General features: G+C 39.4%; 1 protein-coding gene across 1 annotated transcript in view; it reads right to left on the reverse strand.

Moving 5' to 3' along the window:
• The window catches only part of Fam13a (family with sequence similarity 13 member A), a 163,669-nt gene extending 157,128 nt beyond the window's left edge, over nucleotides 1–6,541 (reverse strand). Inside the window, 2 exon segments of the mRNA XM_052719245.1 lie at nucleotides 3,396–3,639; nucleotides 6,448–6,541. The gene's annotated coding sequence lies outside the window, so the exon portion shown is untranslated.
• Nucleotides 6,542–11,287: the final 4,746 nt, after the last annotated feature.

Raw genomic sequence — 11,287 nt, forward strand, 5'->3', positions numbered from 1 at the left:
TGGAAGGAGGGGAAGGCAATTTAATTTCACATTCTTAGACCAAAGGAAGCCATGATGTCTAGGCCAAGAAGAAATATTTATGCATACCCGAGATGCTGGAGCTTGCGCTGCTTATAATGATTGATTCATCCTTTGGAAATTAACCTTCATGTGTATGGAGGAGAGCTTAGTGTGGGTTTTTCATTAAATGAGGAATAGGGAAAAAAACCCTGTATTTGGTGAACATAAAGGTAAGCTGTGATAATAACAATGCTATTTATTGTCCAGCTCTTATTTAATTTCATTGGCATGTAGGAGAATGATAATTACCAATTTCTCATGAATGCTACTGACTTCTAGAGCATTACCAAAGGGACAAGTGTCATTTCTGTGCTGAGACAGTAAAGTGCCTGTGGACTCTGCACAGACTTTCTCTCTTCTTTTTCACCTCGATGGCACAGTTGGAAGATGGTGGCAATTGTGAAGTGAATTATGCTCGGAGGCTTGTCGCCTATGACTTACAATCCACCTGCATCAGGATGTGAAAAGACCAAGACATAAACTTTTAAAAAATACTACTCCTGTGATATTAGAGGGGCGTTTGTCCACTTCCATTTGACTTTGGTCCTAGCTGGAGAGAGTGTGAGGGGAAACTGGACCGAGGAGGGTAGGGAGCCTTTTTGGGGTTAGGGAAGAATCGAAGCAACCATCTGAGCTGTTTGAATACCAACAGGGTGTTGAGCCCAAAGGCAGTTCAGAGGTTAGAAAACTAGCCAGATCCATGGACTTACTGGCTTGCTCTCTCTGGCTTATCCAGTTTGCTTTCTTACATTCTCCAGGACCATTTGCCCAGAGATGGCACCATCCACAATGGGCTGGGACCTTTCACATCCATTGTGAATCAAAGACATAACCCACAGGCTTGTGACAGGCCCATCTGATAGAGGCATTTTCTCAGTTGAGACATCTCTTCTCAGAAGACTCCAGTTTATGTTAAGTTTACAAAAACTGACCAACACACTGTGCAAGTGTGAAGACAGGAGTTAGGAATCCCTCTACACCATATGAACGCTAAGTGGGCGTGCTGTCCCACATGTATTTCCAGCACATGGGAGGTGAAGACAGAAGATAACTGGAGCAAGCTGGCTACCAAGAATTTCTAAGTTGGTGAGCTCTGGTTCAAATGAGAGACCTTCCATTAAGATGTAAGGTGGAAAGCAACCAAGGAAGACACTCAGCATCAACTTCTGGGTTGTACATGCATGTTGAATCATGTGTATGTGCATGTACATAAATCCTCCCACAAGAACATCATGCATACCATAATCACAGACATGTGAAAAAAGAAAAATAGATGTTTCTAATGTCTTTAATCAAGATGAAAAAGAAGAAAAGAAAAAGTTCATAGGATAATAGCCTAACCCCTGAGTCATCTAGCTGTCTCAGTACAACATTATAAATGAGAAATTTTGTAACTAAGGTAAGAAGCAGCTTTTACAAATTAGAACAAGGGCAGGTGATATGGCTTAGTGGGTAAAGGTGCTTGCCACTAAGCCTGATCCCCTGGACCCACGTGGTAAAAAGAGAGATTTAATTCTCAAAAGTTGTACTCTGACCTCTACAAGCCCACTATGACACACATACTCCACCCCACAAATAAACACATAAATACATAAATGCAATATAAATTTCCTTAATTTTTTTTCATATATTTTGCTGTGTATTCTGGTGTGCATGTGGAGGTCAAAGGACAACTTGTAGGACTCCACTCTCTCCTTCTACTGTGTGAATTCCAGGGATTGAACTCAGATCACCAGGCTTGGTCACAAGCCTCTGTACCTACTGAGCCCCTTTGCTGGTCCACCCAAAGTTTCTTTTGGAAAGGTTTAATTGTGGCTTTAAAAACAGCTAGAACAGGCACTGACATATTTCATACTTAGTTTAGTGTATTAAAAATAGATAAATTTCCTATAAAACATAATTCACAAAAGTAAATTCAGAGTAGTAAATGAATATACTTACAACTACTAAATAAATTCAATCACTACTTAAAAACCAACACACCAACACAAATGGAGAATCACAACACAAGCAAATGAACCCATAAGTTTCACTCTAGACAGTTTCGAGCACACTTTGACAAATAAGGAAGGAATGACCATTCTAATCTTAACAGGTCTCAGGGACAGAAATGAAGGGCTTTCAAGTTTTATAAAAATATGCACCAACTTCAGGCTCAGAACTGGTTTATTCCTATGATGCAGGCTTGATTCAATATTAAAGGGAATTGCTAAGAAAACTTCTGCAACAAAAGACAAAACTGTCTATTAGCTTCACTGATGTGGAAGATGACATTTAGACAAACATATGAAATATCTATAGCAAATGTTATAAGCCTCACAATAAGTAGATAGTGAAGACACATATATTGATGCCATACAATTTCATATAAAATATAGCAAGCAATTAAGTCATTTAATTTGTTTAGGTCTTTCTTAGGGCCTACGGAGGGAGGATGACTACAAGGACAAACATAACCTCACTTAAAATTCCTGTGTAGAAACTAAAGGAAATTTGCAGTAGAAGGCATTGGTCAGGGAGGCACCAGACATTTCTAAAATAGCACAGGCTATTGTCATTGTTCTTAAATATCCACTCCACCTACATGGTAAGAACCTAATGATGACATCACACACTTTGGCTGTAGGACATAGAAAAATCAATCTCAAACTCGCCGGAAAACTTCCTCCTTGATGGTTAGCTTTTATAGTATAGTGCCATAGTGTGTTATACAGGCTGCTGGGGGAGAAGAGACACCAATGTTCTTTACCCAGTACTAGATATTGCAGGACACAATACCGATGTGACAGGCAAAATATGCTTACTGGTGCGATAGTGGTACAACTACTATGGAGTACCTAACAGTTTTCTGATTGGATTTGATGCCTGGTACATAGGAAAGAATTTCATGACAGGTACTGAAATGCTGACAAAAATGAATAACCGCAGGGCTGGGGAACCAGAGGCCTTAAGGTAGAACCCGATATTGTTGTTGGTTTTTTTGTTTTGTTTGGTTTGGTTAAATGATTATTTTTGTCAATATGCTTTCTAAATATGTGATATCTCTCTATCTCTCTATCTCTATCTATCTATCCATCTATCTATCTATCTATCTATCTATCTATCTATCTATCTATCTATCTATCTATCTATGCATCAAGAGAGAGAGAGACCTGGGCTATTTAACAGATGGTGTGCTCAGACCTAAACAGAGCATCCTATTATCCCCATCCCCCAATGCCTCAGAAGAGTCTCATAAAATAGGAGGTGAAAGGAATGTCAGAGCGGGAGGATGGAGACAAGCTAAGAAATGTTGCCTTCTGGACACGGCACGGCTACTGCACTCATGGACTTACTGTAGCCATGGTTTTCTGTATAAGATGTGCCTGACAGCAAGCCTGCCAAACTTGCGGCATAGACGGTAGATGGGGAGGAGCTTCTCAGGTCCCACTTCTTCCTGAGGAGCTATTAGCAGGTGATGGTTGCTGAAGAAGGAAGATCATTCCTGTTGGAGGGTGCGGCCAGTGGTAGGATTTCCATGCTCCAGGGGATGGTCCAGTGTCTGTGCACATCTGGGCAGCACTGACTGAACATAACAGGCTATCAAAAACAAACAAGCATGAAGTTGAGAGGGGGACGCTGATGTTATTAGGGAGAGATGAAATAGGGAAACGGGGGACAAATAAAACCATGTATCATTGAATACATGTATGAGATTTCAAAAATAAAGAAAAAACTAAAAGCCTCATTCTTAAAACCAAAACAAAACAATCAGGAAGCAAGTAAGGATGTTGTCACCACTTGTACTCATTCTACTGAAGTGTTATCAACAAAATAGAAAAAAATTAAATATGTAAATGTATGAATACTAAGAGAGCTTAAAAGTGAACAATGTTCTTCATTCCCAGATGACACAAATAGTTGCATATGAAGTCAGTGATAACTGATAATCAAACTATTAGAATGTAGTTGCATATGAAGTCAATGATAACTGATAATCAAACTATTAGAATGTATGAAAGTATAGCAAGGTTTCCAGATATCAAATCAATAACAAATCATTTTCAGGACTAGTTTAGCAATGAGGTTTGAAAACAAGATTTCACTTATAATATCTAAAAATATAAACTGCTTAGGACACTGAAGATAATTATACATAATACACACACACACACCACACACACACACACACACACCTGAATTAAAGAGGATTTGAGCAAATGAGGAATTAGACATGAGTTATGAATAAGAAATGAATTCTCATAAAATCAACCTATCAGTTGAATGTAAATTTTAAATAAAATTTCTTGAGTTAGGTATGAAGCTCAGCTTAGTGAGGATGAGGCCCTGGATTTAATAACCAGCATCACATAAACTGAGCATGGGGATGTACACTTGTAATCCCAGCACCTGTGATGTACAGGTGTGTGAAGCGGGGATCAGGAGTTCAAGTTATCCTCAGCTACAAAGCAAGTTTGAGGCCAGGCTGAGCAACATGTGGCCCAGTCTAAAAAATATTCTCATAAAACTTGACAATATTTAATTATGAAAACCATTTACACAGTGAATAACAGTCAAGATCTGTGCTGTCAACATTACTCATGAAGCCACTAAATAAGACAACCTAGAATGGATGTAGGAAAATCCACTGATACATTAGAAATGACATTTCAAATTGTGTGGAGAAGATGAGCTGCTATAATATGTGATGATTAATTTTCATTTACAAAATTAAATTGCTACCTTATACTTTACCAAGTAGATTAAGACAAACACATCTGGGAAACAAAACTTAAAAACTTCTGAAAAAAAAAATCAAAGGATTTTGTTAATTAGTTCCAGATAGATGAAGATTTCTTAGACCAGATGTTGGGAAGCACAAAATCAAAAGACTGGTAAATTTGACTATATTTAAAAAAAAAAAACTTTAGCCGGGCGGTGGTGGCGCACGCCTTTAATCCCAGCACTCGGGAGGCAGAGCCAGGCAGATCTCTGTGAGTTTGAGGCCAGCCTGGGCTACCGAGTGAGTTCCAGGAAAGGCGCAAAGCTACACAGAGAAACCCTGTCTCGAAAAACCAAAAAAAAATAAAAATAAAAAATAAAAAATATAAAAAAACTTTAATAAATGAAAAGCTCTAAATTCAATATAAAAAACGTGGGCATTTGGAATGCCTACAATAGATAACAGCTGAGATTGCTACATATTAATAAAGAGCAAACAACCTAACAGTGAAGTTGCAAGTAAAAGAGAAAACAGTGCCGAGATTAACAAACATAAATGTGATCAAAAGTTAATAAATGTATAAAAAACTCAAGCACATGGAAAAGCTGTCAACATGTATTAATCATGGTAGACTACACTGTGATGAAGTTACAAATTAACCCAGAAATTTCAGAATCTCAGTTGTGTAACATAATAGTTTATTTCTTGGTTGACCTAGACTCATGAGAATTGACCTGAGTGTCCACTGCACAGTCATTAAAGGATCCATGCCCCTTGGTCTAGTGGTTGTACACAGGACTGGAGTGCATGTGTACGAGGAATGTCTGCAGGAGGAGAGTGTTGATGGAAAAGCCTTATATACTATTCTCCTGTTACAAAGCTTTAACTTGTAGAGCTTTAATATATATCATATATAAATAACATGGATAGCAGGTAGCTGTAACATGCATAGATATGACAGATTTCATTTAAAACCACTACTTGAGGGAGCAGAGATGGAACATTGTTGAACATTAGTCAGAAAACTATCCACTTTCCTTTCTGCTGTAGGTAATAATGTGTTGAAATCTTTCAAATTAAAAAATTAATAATACATATAGTATAATGGCTCTTTGTATCAAGAGTAAATTAGAACTTGTCACAAATACCCAAAACGGCCAATCATGACCAAACGGCTGAGATATGTTTATTAGATGAGATAATATGTGTGATGGAGTGACTATAAGTGCCTGGACTTCACCAATGTTAGCTGTCATAACTACTATTTCTACTGCTAGTACTTTTAGTTGTACAAAAGAGTAGCTGTATAAACTAGGTTAGGACATGAGACACCAAGTAGAAGTATCATTAAGTAGAAAAAGCAGACTAATTAGAATGTATACATTGATAGAAACAACACAAAATGCAAGAATATCTACTAATAATTATTTTAAAATAACTTGGAAAAATTCTTACTGTGACTCGATTAATCATTTGTTTATTGAAAATGAAGCTATGCTGCCACTAGATGTTCATATAATCCTAGATTATTTTTAATTTCTGGTTTCTGTTAGGAGTAAGTTTAGATAGTAAAAAAAAACTGAGATAGTATACTTGTGAGAGCTGATTTTTAAAGTTAAAGAGAATCTCATTAAATAATTCACAATCCCTGAAATAAATGACCTATAAGAATAAAACCAACTTACTAGTAGCCTGTCCACCGGCTATTTGGTTGACAATAGCATCATCCTCACTACACACTTGTGGTGGTCTAGTTCTCCAGCTTGCTGAAGGACACATCTAGAAAAGCATGGGCAGAATCCACAATTACTGTAATTTTCTTGTTTATCACTCTTTTAACCCACTGATCAAAGTTAGGAAGGAAATGACTCATCCATATTGTGTTCCTTTATCTTTCCACTGAGTGAGTCTGATAAGTACCCTCATGAGATGACCCTACCACGAGCTAAGAATGCAGGATCATGACTTAGGCCATAGCAGACCCATGGCAAGTAAGAGGGAAGATGGGCTTCTTTTCTCAATTTGCTGGTTTTCCATCACTGTTTATGCTATGAACAATGAATATGTGTTGTCAGGGTGATTAAGACAGAGGGTTTGTTTCTAACAGAGATGTATTTTATTTCCTCTAATAATCATGATCACACTAGGTTACCAGGAGCTGTGTCTTTGCCTTTACTGTCTATATTTTTTTCACTTAAGAATCTATTAGATATTTTCTGATGTGTCATTTATTCCACTTACTTGTTTGCATATTTAGGCAGCACAGTATTAGACATGGCTATAGGCAGACTTTTCTTTCCCACTTGCCAGTTCCCAAATAACCAACATGGAGACTTAATGTTAATTATAAATGCTTGGTTGATAGCTCAGGCTTATTACTAACTAGCTCTTATTACTTAAATTAACCCATTTCTATTTATCTGCATTCTACCACATAGTGTTACCTCTCTTTCATCTTGCACATCTCTGTGTGTATTGCTGGTGACTGCTCTGACTCTTCCCTTCTTATTCTCAGTGTTCTTAGTCTGGTTCTCCCACCTACCCTTATCCTGTCCAGCTATTGGCCAGTCAGCTTCTTTATTAAACCAATCACAGACATATATTTACGCAGTGTAAATGAATATTCCACACATGGCTGTTGCTTGAGTATGTCCTTGGGCCTATTTTTCTGGGGTTATCACTTATCCAGTAATCGATGTCACTGTGTACTATATGTACTTTTTTTTTTTTTTAATAATCTTGGACTCTAACCAAAAGGAGGCTTTTCTGGAAGGAAGGAAGGAAGAGAAATACAATCCTTCTCATTGCCCAAGAGCAAAGACAACTGGAGGTAGGGGAAATACATATGAGGACAGATAGCTCATATTAGGGAGACAAACCAGAACCAATGCACAAATGTCTTCTCTTGATTGTCATTTTATATCTCTGGGCCATGTAGGATAAAAAACACTTAGCTTTTCAAGGCAAATACAACTGTAACTAGAGATGTCTGAGGAAAACAGAGGTGGGATCCAAACAGGTAACACTAATACCACGGACACGTATCCTTTTTGTAGCTCACAAAGTCACTCTGGAATGAATACACTTTCCATGTTTTGGAGATGTTCTCAGCTTTAGCTTTCAAATACCAACTAAATGAATGCCTTGGTGACAGAGTCAGGTCCATAATAATCCCCTGTGCTCACATGCTTTGGTGTATTATGGGGGCTGAAATCACAGAGTGTGATCACCTCTAAACTGAGCATGTGAAATGAAACTTGATCATATAAGCCTACAGAGATCTAAAGTCACAATGCAAGGCTTACAGAGTGAATGTGGAATAATTTCTCTGGTAAATTATTTGAGTCATAAATCATGCAGAGCGGTAGATGGAGAGGACAAGGAGAGCAAGTAAGTGTCCGTTTTTCATATGCTTAGTGTTTTACAAATGAGACTCAGCTAACGAGAGTGATAGAATTCTTTCAGTTTCTAGAACATCACAATGGAAGTGATTGATCTAGGGTCTGGATCCTTGAAGTGACTACACCAGTATGAACAAGGCTCACAAGCAGATGTTAGGTAAGAATGGCAACATCCCACTTATCAGATTTTCATGGCCCCTTTTCATGCATGCAACTTCAACATCAACTTTAAAAAAAAAAACTTTTCAGTTATTCTTTGTGTCTTTCACGTCATACATCTCAATCCCATTCATCTCCCTGTCCTTTAGTATCTGCTCTCTGCCCTTGCAACCTCCCCTAATAACAAAATTTAAGAGAAAAGAAAAAAAGAGGAAAACAAAATAAAAGAAAAATAAAAATCTTGTTATGAGCTGTAGTGTGACACAGTGAGTTTTGCCCTTTAGTCCATTAATCTTTACTTGCAAATGTTCCTTGCAAAGAGTCAACAGTCTGGTTCAAGGTCTCTGGTTTCTGCTACACTATCCATGCTGGGCCCTCACTGGAATTCCTCTTGGATAACCTGTTGTTGCCCATGGAGATCCTGCAGCTTTGGAACTATAGGACCACCAGCCCCTTCAAGTACTCCAGCGGATCATGGGTGGGATGGATGTTGTGTGGGCCAATTCATATCCCTGGTTCTGGGCCTGGGTAGTTGCAGAGTTGGCTAGCTGGCCAGCTCTCCCCCGTCCTCCCCACCAGGGTGAGTTCTCCAGCATAGCACAGGCTAGTTCACCCAATGCAGCAAGAAGCAAGGGGCGGGGCTTATTCTCCTGCTGTTAAGCCCCCAGGGCCGGCTCATCCACACCTACACCACCAGGGCCAGCTCTACTGTGTCGCCCAGGTAAGATGCAGGGGTCACTCTCCTTAGTGCTACAGCTTTTGAGGGACGCTGGAGTGGGGGGAGGGTGGGGGTGGAAGTGAGGGGTAGAAGGGTGGGGGTAGGTAGGGGGTAGGGTGGGGTGGGGTGGGGCGTGAGGGGGGAATCTCTCCCTCCCCATGCCACTATATGGCAGATGAGGGACAAGGCCAGATGTCCCACACTCAAGTTCTCGGGGCCTGCTCACCAGTGCCCCAGTCAACATGGTCACCCCTCCTGTGCTGCCCAGGCAAGGTGCTTAGCCCAATTTCAAGAGTGTTATAGCGGGTAAGGAGAAGGGTCGGCTCCCTCACCTGCTGCAGGTGGCAATGGGTGAGAGGGAAGGGCATCTTTCCCTTACCCCTCACCACTATAACAGAGGAGGGGGAGGGACCAGCTCTCCCACTCTCACACCCTCAGGGCCAGCGCTATAGTGCTGCCCAGCCAAGGTTTAGGAAGCTCTTACCCACTGCGGGGAGGGAAACTGCACAGTCTTATCCTCTCAGCCTTTGGCGGTAACAGGAGGATGAAAATCAAAGTGGATTAAAATTTATAATAAATGTTTTTATTCCTTAAAAAAAGAGCCATGTGCCATTGCCACAAGTGAAACACTGGCATAATAATATTTCATATTATGGCATAATATTTCACTTGATTTGCCCCTGAAAATAAAGTCATAATTATTTTTATTGTAACTTGTGCTTAACATCAAGAGACAAGAATTTCATGTTGCTGATAGTCAATCAAGAAAATTTTGAGGACATTTTGTCTCGGAACTGGAAAAAAAAGCTGTATGAATGTCACAGGGGCTAGTCTGGAATATTACATATAACCACTAAGTATAAACTAAAAAAGGGGCTAGTAAATTAATACAGTAACTCTTCTGAGTGGACAAATGATGAAGCTTTCATGATGTATTTTTGGATTAAAAGATTTTTTTTCTTTTTGCTGACAGAACACTAGTGTGTAGTTGGGATGTTGTTTAATTAGTACTATTTTATACATTCGATTCTTTAGCTTACCATACCTGTAATAGCCATTAGTTTCTTAAGATTCACTCAAATATTTTCAACCAATAACCTATTGTCTTTATGACTATGCAGAAATGCAATCAAGTTATTTCTATTTACATTATTTCTTATGGGGGTGAGCATGTGCCACATCCTGTGTGTGGATGGTGACCTACGGAGCTGGCCTGCTGGCCCAGTTCTTTCTATTTTGAAGAGGAAAATTAGAATTGAATACTTCACTTTTCCTAGGAAGGAAAACACATCTTCTGTATTTACCACACGCTGGGTAGTAGCCTAAAAAACGCGTTTACCTCAGGCAGTTTCTTCTGAACAGAGGAAGCGCAGGGAAGCAGATGATACCTGATTCCAAAGAAGTGGAACAAAACTAACAGGAGTGTCTTGAATTTTTTTTTCCTTTGAGTAGAACTTTGACTACATTTTCTAAATAGAACGTTTGGAGCAAGGTGCCAAGGAACTAACCCAAGGGCCTCCCACTCTGTGTCCAGGAGCCATGCAACTCATTCTCGCTTTTAGAAGTGGTTTTCGCGAGCGTCTTTCTTTTTCTGCCTTTTGCTAAAAACATGCCCAGAGAGCCCTTCCAACTAGGAGACTGGATCTTTCACAGACAAGGGAGTCAAAAGCAGCTGCCAGGGGAGAAGAGCATTCCCCAAGGAATCATTAACATCAGAAATCAGCACTACATCAGAGCCAGGTCCCTTCTTGCCATTTTCCTACACTGAGGTTAAGAGCAGAGAGTGACTGACTGTGGACTGTCCCTGAACAAGTCCTCTGTATCCGCGCTGGCCCATCAATTTCCTTTTGCAGACAGCTCACATGCTTGTCTACTGGAAAAGCAATAGTTAATTGTTACCACACTGCTTCTTTTATGGGTAATGCTTCCCTAGATATTCTTTCAGATGGTTGAGCAAGCCACTGAAATGTACTAATTCCTCAGATGGGGAAAAATATCTGAGTATTTTTTTCCACAATTACTAAATTCCTAAGTCTTTGTTTCATATTAAAACAGTGTTTATGAAAACAATATTAGGAATCACAAGAAAGCAGCATAGCTAGATATGGGCAGACTTATTACCTATTTATTTATTTCACAATAAAGAGAAACGATAATTTTGTGTGTGTGTGTGTGTGTGTGTGTGTGTGTGTGTGTGTGTGTGTGTGTGGTTTTTCAATAATGCATGGCCTCATCTCTGAATAACCA

This window comes from Peromyscus californicus, unplaced genomic scaffold, assembly GCF_007827085.1.
Source record: "Peromyscus californicus insignis strain IS unplaced genomic scaffold, ASM782708v3 Scaffold_6__1_contigs__length_162567912, whole genome shotgun sequence".
In the NCBI taxonomy this organism is placed as follows: domain Eukaryota; kingdom Metazoa; phylum Chordata; class Mammalia; order Rodentia; family Cricetidae; genus Peromyscus; species Peromyscus californicus.